Raw genomic sequence first — 12,210 nt, 5'->3', positions numbered from 1 at the left:
CATTTTCAACATGATAATTCTTTATGATGTAATCTCCATATTACTATTTTTAGCACAAAATCACATTTATACATCCTAAAATTAATTCTTCCCCTTTCCTGCCCTTGCTCATCATCAGACTCTTTAACAGACAATACTTGGGTATTGGTGTGAGCTGATTACTGGTGGAGATGAATGCTGGGCTGTGCCACCAACCTGTTCTGTGTTTGGAAGACTCTTCCCCTTCCTTTTCCCTGAGGGAAATCTAGACAACAAAGTCAAGTTTACTAAAACTAGTACATCGAATTTACCCTCCTTCCTACTAAGAAAAGACCTTTAAGGAAAACTTTGTTTTTGGTTCCGCCCAATGGGATTTTAAGCTGCACATGAGTTCTTATGTTTTCCTCCTTTTTGTGTAGAATTTCAGATAAAAGTCCTCATGGATACTATAGCTACAGCTAGCCAAATATCTCTGCCACTGAGCTAGTAGACCTACAGATCATGAGATGAGACATTCCTATTTCTTGTTCTCAAACAACACATGGCCAGATGTTTTTGGAACCAATTTGCTCACTAAAAGCAGTCTTGAGTAAATCTAGGCTAGTCGTTGGGTACGGAGAATCCAAATCAGCTCCCTAAGCCTAGATTGCCCTAAAGCATGTGTTTTTTTGTGTGTGTGCCTATTATTTGTCATAATTTGATAGGTGATAAGACATAAGGATTAATAACTCACTCGCATGGTCAACAAATTTATGATGTGGCAAGAAAATACAAATATAGTCAGCCACATATAGCAATTGGTTTTGCACTCATGAATTCAACCATGAACTGAAAACACATGATAATATTTGTGTTTGCACTGAACATGGACAATTTTTGGTCATTATTTGCTAAACAATGCAGGAAACAACTTTATATAGTTTTAATGTGTATTAGGTATAATAAGATAAAGAAGTTACACATAAATTAAATACAAAACTTGGGCGTATTAGAGATACCAAGAAATAACTGTAAATTGATTACCTTTAGAGTAATTACATAGTACTTACTATATGAGCACTTGGAGGATGTACCCTAAAAATGGGAAATAGTTGCCTACAGGTGATGTTTGATCTCCATTTTGAACAAAAGAGGAAGATGTAAAACTGGGTGGATATTTTTATTATTCTCAAAAAATTATTTTTATTTTAAAAGCAGATTTTTACATAGAATGAGAAGAGAAAGAGAGGGCTTCCATCTATTAATTTATTCCCCAAATGACCACAATGGCCAAAGCTGAGTTGATTAGAAGTTGGGAGCCAGAAGCTTCTTCCCAGCCTCCTATACACATACGGGATCCAAGGCCTTGGGCCATCCTCTGGTGCTTTCCAGGCCATAAGCAGAGAACTGGATCAGAAGTGGAGCAACCTGGACATGAACTAGTGCTGATGTGATGCCATCGCTTTTAGGAGCAGTATTAGACTGCTGTACCACCACTTGGGGGATTAACCAGCAGAAGGAAGATTTTTCCTCTCTGTATTTCCTCTCTGTGTAGCTGACTTTCCAATAAAAATAAATAAATCTTTAAAGAAAACAAGGAAAGAAAAGAACACGGGAAGAAAATAATTCTGGTTACTTAGCTGAAGTCTTTTAAAGTTAGGTAATTTTTAGAAAGTGTTTTGTAGAACCTGAACCTTAACCATTTCAAAATTGGGGACTCCTGTAAGAATTAGAGACCTTTCTGATGAAAAGCAGGAATCTTCTTGCTAGAGAAAATCCAGAGGCCCCTTGCATAGTGCCTGCATTTGTATAGATTTCTTGAGCCTATATTCAGATCTTTGGGGATTTATGGACATAAGTTTACAAATCTTGATATGAGAGAATCTATAATTCAACGGATTGCATGTGCTTTTATGTTTATTTAGAAAGCCAAAGCCTAAAATTGGAACTAAGTCAAAATAATTACTTTCCGCAAAATGCCAAGATTGCTTGACATCTTACACTACATCAACAATAATAAATTGACAATTCAGGAGCAGAATTATCAGAAAGAATTGCAAACATTTTAAGAAATTGTCATTTTATAAGAATTGAGACAAAAGTCCAATCCAGAAAAAAGCAATTGCTGGGAAAGTGACAGGACCTTTTTTTTTTTTAAATTCAAGTTATCCAATATCGCATCTGCCTTACACATTTGCCTTATGCTAGGCCACATGAGACATTTAATGAAATAATAAAAACTCACTTCTCATCTTAAAAGTGAAAGCTTATGTACACAAGAAAGCTAGATGCTTAGAATGCAGCTTCATTTATTGCAAACAAGCATGTGCATGCCCACACACAGACACACACCATACTTATTTACATTTCAGCAAAGGAAGCAAGGATAACTTACTGATTGAAACCTTGAGTAAGATTGCAAGGCATACAAAGATATTCTAACTGAAGTTATCAATGTCATGCCAAATTGGTGGTCATAGTTTGTGGTTCTCTAGAGGGAAAAGTGTGGACCTAGTAATGTCTTTTGTCTTTACATTTCTCTTGCTTTACTCAGGAAGATAAAAAAGAGATTGAGGTATTTGTTAATAAGACTCAACTCTTTGATACCAAAGCATCCTACATTTTAGTTGTGTATCTGTGAGTTGGGCAGCTGCAAAGGTATGTGTATGAAGTTGCAATTAATTGTCATGAGTCATTGATTTAGGATCTTCCTGGAAGATCTATGAAAGGCCATTTTTTGAGGAAAAGCAACTTCCGTGTGTTCAATATTTCTTCGATATTTTACTCCTAACCTCTGTCTCAAGACTTATGGCTACAAAATACACTTTTACTTTTTTTAAAAAATAGTTTTGACACATTGCCAAAGAAAACTGCTGCTGTGAGTTTGTAAGTCCCACAAATCTCTGTGGCTACTGTGCTGATCCCAGATTTTCTTTCTTTTTTTTTTTTTTTTTAAGATTTATTTTTGTTTGAAAGGTTGAAAGAGAGACAACAGAGGTTTTCATCCACTGGTTCACTCCCCAAATTGCTGCAAAGGCCAGAGGTGAGGTGATCTGAAGTTGAAAGCCAGGATCATCTTCTGGATCTCCCACATGCATCAGCGTCCCCAAGACTTGACCATCCTCTGCTGCTTTCCCAGGCCATAAGCAGAGAACAAGACTTGAAGTGGAGCAGCCAGGACATGAATCAGCACCACAGGGTGAAGAATGAGCCTGCTCCACCACCGTGCAGGGCCCTGATCCCAGATTTTTCCCCACCAAATTTCCTTTGAATAATAACAAAAACAGTTTAAAATCCCCATCACACTTATTTTGAATAATAATAATTTAAACTAATTAATTTGTCTTATAAAACTGTAAATGTGTAATTCTTATTTATTTTTCAATGTTTATTTAGTTTTACCAACTTGGAAGAGAATTAAAAAAGAGAGAGAAAAGAATCTCTCTCATCCGAAGAGTCACTCCCCAAATGGCCATAACAGCCAAGACTGGGCCAGATCTAAACCAGGCTTTCAGAACTATATGTAGGTCTCCCACAAGGATGGTATGGATGGAAATGGACCAAGAATTTGGGTCATCACTCCCACATGCCAGGCACGTTAGTAGAAAACTGAAGAGGAGCACCTGGGATTCAAATTGGCACACTGGTATAAGATGGAGTGTCCCAAGAGGCAACTTAACCATCTCTCATTTATTTTTTAAAAATTTTACCTAATTATTTGTGCTTTTATTATGTTATTTGAAAGTCAGAGAGACAGAGAAATAGACAGAAATTGTTTGCCATATCAAAATAGGTAGTACTGAACCAGGTGCAAGTCAGGAGCTGGGGTTGGAATTTGGATCTCTAACATAAGAGGCATGGACCCAGATTCTGGAGCCTGTAGCAGTATGTCCCAGTGTGTGTTAGTGGGAATCTGGAATATGGAGTGGAGCTGGGATGTGCTGCAGACAGTCTGTTACAAGAAGTTGGTCCCGAGAGGCTTCCTCACTGCTCTGCCAAGTGATCACCCCTAGATACTTTTAGAGCATTTTTCAAATAAAATCATTACATAAAAATGTTCTCTATACATTGTGGATCATAATGGTAAAGAAAAATGTCTACATTTGACAAGAATTTGGAACACAGGTCCAACAATTCTACTTGGTATTGACTAGTTATTCTCCCTTCGCAACTTACTAACCTGTCTGAACTGGAATTTTCTCAACAGCAGAAGAGTGTTAGAATTAAATAGGCAATGAGTATAAAAACACTTTTGGAAGTCCTTTATAAGAGGTTAATGTCATTTATTATGCTGATTTCACTAGTGGGACATTAAAATGAATTATGATTATTCTCATTTCACACAAATTTAGCACCATCTTCCCAATTTATCATTGGGCAATTATACATTCACCAAAACACAGAAGTAATATTAAAAATCTGGTTGTGGTTCTTTTTTTTTTTTTTTTTAAGACTTATTTTATTTTTATTACAAAGTCATATATATTGAGAGGAGGAGAGATAGCGAGGAAGTGGAGCCGCCGGGATTAGAACCAGGGGCCATATGGGATCAAGGCGGGGACCTAAGCCACTAGGCCACACCGCCAAGCCCTGGTTGTGGTTCTTGATGAGGTGTGTGAACTTGGGAAAAATGCATAGCTTCTTAAAGACTTATTTCTTCATCTATGAAATGTGTTGTCTTCCAACTGGAAAAGCGTGATTCCCCTTTCTTTCTGGAAATGCCATGACACTTGCCTTGTTTACTGAACACAGATAAGTCATTTCTTTCCGAAGACCTGGAACTCAGTTTATAGGAACCTTCAGGAGACAAAGATAGCAAGGTCCATTACAATGTTTCTGTTCTCTTTTTTCCTCAAAACAAATTTTAGGTTTCCAACATCCCTGCTCTTTAAAATTGATTTTTTTTTTCAAGCTGAATTTGCAGATCCTTGACCTGAGGGCCTGTGCTTTGCTTCTCCAAGCTGCCACATCCTATGCTCTTAGTTGCTTTATGATGGCATTTGCTTGTCGTTTATCTGCTTCTTGATTGAATCAAGAAAATGTCACAAGGATTAGGTCCTGTAGATGTTCATACACTTAAGCTTATTAGCGTATGTGTTCATGTCCATTGTATTTCAAACATGTGTTACTTTTCTAAATTTAATAATTTTCTTAAGTAAAAGTTTAGAAAGTCTTTTAATGACAGCTATAAAGGTCAGCTAATGTTAAAAGATTTATTATGACATACACAGTCCTCACCTAACTACACATCATCCTGATCTCCAGAGGCCGTAGATTCTAGCTTCTTTTATTGACATTTCTTCTAACACATACACCATATTTCTAATAACATACTTATGCTTTTGTCTTTTGTTTTTGTTTTTGACATTACATGTTGATTTTCTGTTTCACTGGTTTTAGCTCTCAGTTAATTATCCCATTTTAATTATAGTACTTTTGTCTAATTAATGCTGAATTTTGCATTTTTAATAAGATATTTTAGTTTTTCTAATTATTATTTTTCTTTTTTAAATGGTTTATTTATTTTTATTGCAAAGTCAGATATATATAAAGAGGAGAGACAGAGAGAAATATCTTCCATCTGATGATTCACTCCACAAGCGACCGCAATGACTGGAGCTGAGCCAATCCGAAGCCAGAAGCTCTTTTGGGTCTCCCACACGGGTGAGGGTCCCAAGGCTTTGGGCCATCCTTGACTGCTTTCCCAAGCCACAAGCAGGGAGTTGGATGGGAAGCAGGGCTGCCGGGATCAGAACCGGCACACATATGAGATCCTGCCACATTCAAGGTGAGGACTTTAACCATTGCGCTATCGCACCAGGCCCTCTAATTATTATTTTTCATGATATAGGCCAACAGGCACAGGGATTCCCCCTCTATCTCTCTTTTCCCCTATTTTATTACGATAGTTTAGTCCTTCAGCAACAGTCATAATTCCAACAATTTGCTATTTAAATGTTTCATGACATAGTAGCCATATACAATGGAAGAAAGTCTGGTATAATATTGTCAGGGTATATTTAAGAGTTTCATTGGGAATCTCCCTTTTATTCAAGAGTAGAGATGCATACTGCAATGTATCTTCATGTCCTGGTATGCTGGTCTCCATTATATAGTTCATCCATGAGACTATATGTATACCTGTGCTCATCTATGTATCTGTTTATCTTTTATTTTGCATGAAGTTATAACTGAACCACATGGTAGACCAATTTTCAGTGTCTTAGCACTTTCCATACTGACTGACTTCCACAGTGACTGCACTAGTTACGTTCCCACCAGCAGTGGAGTAGGGTATCTTTCTCCCCACATCCATGCCAGCAATTGTGGTTAATAGATTTCTGAATGTAGGCCAGTCTCACTGGAGTTGATTGGAACCTTAATGTGGTTTTTATTTGCACTTCCCTAATAGCAAGGGAGCATGAGCATTGTTTCATATGTCTATTAGCCATTTGAATTTGTTCTTTTGAAAAATGCCTGCTCATTTCCTTCACTTATTTCTTAACAGGATTATTTACTTTGCTGCCATTGAATTTCCGAAGCTCTTTGTAAATCCTGGATATTAGTCCCCTCTCTTTTGAGTAGTGTGCAGATATTTTCTCCCATTCTTGTATTGTGGCTTACTAAGTAGCTGGAGAGCATAGCTACTGTACTTCCTAACTACAGAAACACATTAGGGAGAATTTGTGAAAATCAGTATGGAAAAGAGGATAGAAGACTCTTTCTCAGCAGCGAAATCATCTCCCTGCACCTAATTTTGATATCTATTCTGTTGTCCTGAAAAATTAAATGTGATTTCGGAATCAAGCGTATTTTATCTTTGAAACAGGGAATGAACTCCTGTCCTTGTTTTTGAGTCTTCTTTTCCTCATTGCCAACATGTAAAAATCGATTTGGTACATTTGGAATTTCAATCATTTGCCAGTGCTGTTGCCTGTCTGGTTAAGCCACTTCCTGCGATAACATTATCACATATGGATGCCATTTCAAAGCACAGCTGCTCCACTTCTGATCCAGCTCTCTGTTATTGCTCTTGGGAAATTGGGGAAAGATGGTCCGCATACTTGGGACAATGCACCTGTGTAGGAGACATGGATGAAGCTCCTGGTTTTGGTCTGACCCAGGTAGGATCATGGCAACTAGGTAGGGAATGAGTCAACAGATGGAAGACCTCTCTTTTCCCCACTATGTGTGTTCTCTCCAATTCTACCTTTTAAATAAACTTTTTTAAAAAGGAGGAAAGAAGGGGCCAGCCCTGTGATGTAATAGACTAAGTCTCCACCTGCTCCACTCATTATCAAACTTCATGTAAATATTCCTGGGAAAGCAGCAGAAGATGATCCACAAGGCTTGGGCCACTGCACCCATGTAGGAAACCTGGATGAAGCTCTTGGTTCCTGCCTTCAGACTGGCTTCGGCTGCTGTGGCTATTTAGGGAGTAAACCTCTCTTTCTGTCTCTGTTTTTTTTTGCTCTATAACTCTACCTTTCAAAAACAATTAATAAATATTTAAAAAAATTAAAGTCTTTGCAACAACTTAATAGACATGGAACCAAAAAAAAAAAAAAAAATAGAAATGAGAGCCCTTGGGCAAATAAATAAACCTTGAGATGGCAGGTCTTGTCTGAAAAGCCTCAGAAAGGATGTAGTCAAATTGGTTAATGCCTTCTCGCCACTATCTAATACAGACTAATGTAACATGTGTGTGAACTAGCTCAATAACCTAATCTATAAATAATGATGGGAATAACACTTTATAGTTGATGGGTAACTAAGTATTTGAAGAGGTCATTAAGACAAACTACATTAATATGGGTCATTCATACAGTGTCATCCATTATCATTATTCTGTCATCATCATTTGAAGTGCAAAATTCTCATAAATTTACCAAGATACAGTCAGAACCGAAATTTATTTTTGGGTATTTAAGGTCATTTATTTATCTATGATGAAAAATTATCTGCATAAGTAACCAGCAGAAAATGATGGCTATGATAAAGGCAATAAAAAAGGGGATGAATCAGTTTAATTAGGATGAAGTGAACCTTTTTCTCCTAGTACTTGGTTTCTCCTTGGAGTCATGGCACTAACTGTGGTTCTCACTGGAGCAATGGCTATATCCCTAAGAATGAGCAAGTTTATTTACATTAGACTTTATCAATGATGAAATGAAGATTTGGTTGATTTATGTAGGAACTCACAAATTCTTATTTTTGTTAAATTGACATATCTGATATATTTCAAACAGAAATGGAAGCAGGAAATAAGTGAGAGAAAAGTATCTTCCCACCTCTGGTTCATTCCCTAAATATCCACAACAGCCAGGGCTGGGTCTGGCTGAAAGCAGGAGCTGTAAACTCGATCTGGGACTTTCTTACCGTAGCAGGACTGAAGTTCTTAAACTGTCACCCATGAGCTCCCAGGGGGCACATTAGCAGGAAGCTGGTATTAGAAGCAGCATCAAGATGCAAACCTAGGCACTCCAGTACGGGTTGACTACAGCCCAAGCTATGCCTTCATCATAACCAAATGCCTATCACAAGATTTACATTTTTAAAGAGTACACATATTCGATGAGCACTTTTCATGTGGGTTTAGGCCTTGTGGAGACTGAGATCTACCAATCACAGAATCCAGCTTTATAATTTTCTGGTTTTTCAAAATGAATTATTTCCATTTTTATTCATTGCATTGAATTCTTACATATTTTCCCTAAGATACACATAGCTCTATATTTTCTTTCCATTTTAACTGGAACATTTTTCATCTGCAAAAGTTAAGCAATGAAGAAAAATATGAAGCCCAAAGATACAATCCCTTTAATACACTGAGGTTAACCATTTTAATCATTTTAATGTCCTTTCAAATACTTATGTTTACAAGCTTCTCCTCAAACTTAACTACATCTAAGAATCATGGAAGAATCATGGAAATATTCCCTTGATTGTTTGAAGGAGCATCTCACACAACAGGAGTTTATTCCACAGGGAAAAGGCTGAGCTAAGACTTGAGGAAACAACCACAGATGGAAAGAGTTTGCATTAATCTGAAAGACAGCATACTCAGTATGCCTAAGGTGAAAGGGCTCTGCCGCGGGGCATACTGAACTTCCTGTTACAACAAATGTTCAAGCAAATGCTGGGAAGCCACTCTTTGCCATTTCCCCTATGACCCACTGCACAAAGCCAGGATGCTTTCACTTTTCACAGCTGTCAGTGAACTGGTTCCAACCTATTCCCCCAGTTTTATCTGGAAATACTAACTCCAAACTTCAAGAAATCCCTTTCTCAAATACAATATGCATGTTAACATTTTCTTTTTACTGCTTTCTTTTCTTATGTGTCCTTTTTTTTTCTGACATGATGAAATTCTGCTAATTCTCTAAGGCCCATTATAAATGTTACCTACTTCGGGCCGCACAGTGTCTTAGCAAGCTACTTCTTTGCTTGCAGCACCAATATTTCATCCCAGCATTGGTTTGAGTTTTGGCTGCTCCACTTCCCACACGGGAGAGAAGTGGAGCATGGTCTAAGTCTTTGGGCTCCTGAATCCACATGGGAGACATGGAAGAAGCTCCTGGCTCTCACCTTCAGATCAGTTCATCTTTGGCTTTTGAAGCCATTTGGAGAGTGAATTAGGGGATGGAGATTTCACTCTCCTGTCTCTGTAAATCTTTCTGTCAAAATATTGAAAAATTCTTTAAAATCATTAAAATGGCACCTACCCTATCAGCTTTTCCTTTGCTTTATTCAGAATTAGTGGCTTCTTCCATTGTGCATCCATAATACATTATGAATACCTCTGTGTTTCCTTCCTGCTGCCTGCCTTGTATTGCAGGCAGCTGCACATGCATGAGGCCCCTCCACAGCACTGGTAGCTTTTCGAATGAATAACCACATATTTTCTAATGGTTCTTTTTATTTTTTAAAAAGACTTATTAATTATTTGAAGGTCAGAGTTACTGAGAAAAGGGACACACACACACACAGTGACAGTAAGAACAAGAGAGAGAGAGAAAGATTTTTCCATCTGCTGGTTTACTCCCCAGATGGTTGCATCTGCCAGCAGGACTGTGCCAGACCGAAGACAGGATATAGGAACTTCCTCCAGGTCTCCCCCATTGGTGGCAGGGGACCAAACACTTAGGAGATCTTCTGCTTTTCTCATGCTATCAGCTGGGAGCTGTTTTGAAAGTGGACACAAGACAATACCAATAGAAGATGCCAATGTTGTAGGCAATGATACAATGCTGACCCCCCCCTTTTAAAATTTTTTATTGACATATATTAATCATATACATTTATATGGTACAAAGTGAACATTTGACAAATGTTTATAGTGGATGACAATTAAATCTGAGGAATCAGCATTCCTACCACCCTGAATAATTATTGTTTCTCATGTTGTGAATCTTCAAATTCTTGTTTCTAATATTTTATAACATTTATAATGGGGACCAGGCACGATAGCCTGGTGACTAAACCCTCACCTTGCAAGCCTGGGATCCCATATGGGCACTGGATTGTGTCCTGGCTCATCCACTTTTCATTCAGCTCCCTGCTTGTGGCATGGGAAAGCAGTAGAGGATGCCCCAATGGCTGGGGACCCTGCATACATGTGGGAGACCCAGTGGAGGTTCCTGGCTCCTGGTTTGGATCTGCTCAGTTCCAGCCATTGGGGCCATTTGGGGAGTGAATCAGTGGACAGAAGATTTTCCTCTCTGTTCTCCTCCTCTCTGTATATTTGCCTTTCCAATAAAAATAAATACATCTTTAACAAAATTAACTTATATAATGAAAGGTTAGATGGTACAGTTATCTTGTTGTACTGTAGAACATTAAAACGTATCCCTCCTATGTAACTGCATATGGCACATGTAACCCAGCATTCCTAACTCTTCTCCCTAGCCTTTCTAACCTTTCAGTGACTGCTGTTGGACTCCACTTTTGCAAAATTGCTTTTTTGGACTTCCTTGTGTAGAAACAGGCAGCATTTTTTTTTCTGTGTCTGACTTACTTCACCTAACATAATGCCCTCCAGTTCCATCCATACTGGTGAAAATGACAGGATGTCATAGTTCTACTTTTTTAATGGCTGAATACCACAGCTTTTTAATCTTAATGCGCCAGACCCTCCTGTTTCCTGTCCACTCCCCAGACTTGCAGCCTTTAAGTCAGTGAAGTCTTTGAACTGCAGACACAAAATGTAGAAATATTTGCTAAATTGATTTGGATGATCTCATAAAGTAGTGCAAAAAAATCAAAGGATATTCAAGAAAGGATTTTAGTTTTAAACATTAAGGCTTATAGAACTTAATGATACAAGTTAACTCTGACATAAATGTCTGAGGCGTCTTCAGAAAGTTTATAAGAAATGCATTTTCTGAGGAATTATATATGGTTTTCAAACTTCAATTTTAATAGCATTTTTTATGAGTTTTTGAAGTACCCCCCCATTTCAACAGAACACTGTTAACTACAATTTGGAAATTAAATGATAGATGATAGCATCATCTGATTTTTTTTGGCATATGTTAATTCAAAATACTCTTTTCCCTACGCAGTAAAAGTCCTTTAGTGCCACCACTGGACACAATGTTAAAATGAATAGATTATTATTCTCATTCAAATCAATACTTCTACTTCTGTGTTAATTCTCAGAGATGAAAGTAAAGGAAGTCTTTGCATTGGTTTAGATGCCTGTGCAGCCGACTTAGCTGGGGAATGGACAAGCTGAGAAATGATTATCTAGACTGCTAGAGGGAAGAGTGCCAGTGGTGAGTAGGACTGACACAGTTACTAAGAAACACAAGCTTTGGCTGCATGATTGGGCTTCCTAATTCACATCCCTGCTCCCAATTCATCTAGTCAAGGGCTGATAAAGAGTGAAACAAAACAAAACAAAAAAAAAAACCTCAAAATCAAAATCAAAAGCAAAAACAAAACAACAAAGTAAAACCACTTCCCTTTAAGAATGAGAACCATTTAAGAAAAACAAATTGTGGCCACCTGTTGTTTGACATATAAGGAAGTTGGGGAATATCTGGGCAGCTTCAATGTGTTTCTTGGTTCACTTTTGGAAGCTAGTTGGCTTCTTATCATGCATTCATATCACTTACTGGTCCACAGTTCCCCATCAGTTATATTTATCTCTCATTCTGTCTTTCATTCATTTATTCAGCCTGTTGCTACATAGATTCTGCTTCCTACCTGTTACTGTGCTGTCCCTCAGCAGGGCTATAAATTGCCATT

The sequence above is a fragment of the Ochotona princeps genome, chromosome 2, assembly GCF_030435755.1.
Source record: "Ochotona princeps isolate mOchPri1 chromosome 2, mOchPri1.hap1, whole genome shotgun sequence".
In the NCBI taxonomy this organism is placed as follows: Eukaryota; Metazoa; Chordata; class Mammalia; order Lagomorpha; family Ochotonidae; genus Ochotona; species Ochotona princeps.
The sequence above is the reverse complement of the archived record's forward strand: the minus strand, read 5'-3'. Positions refer to the sequence as shown.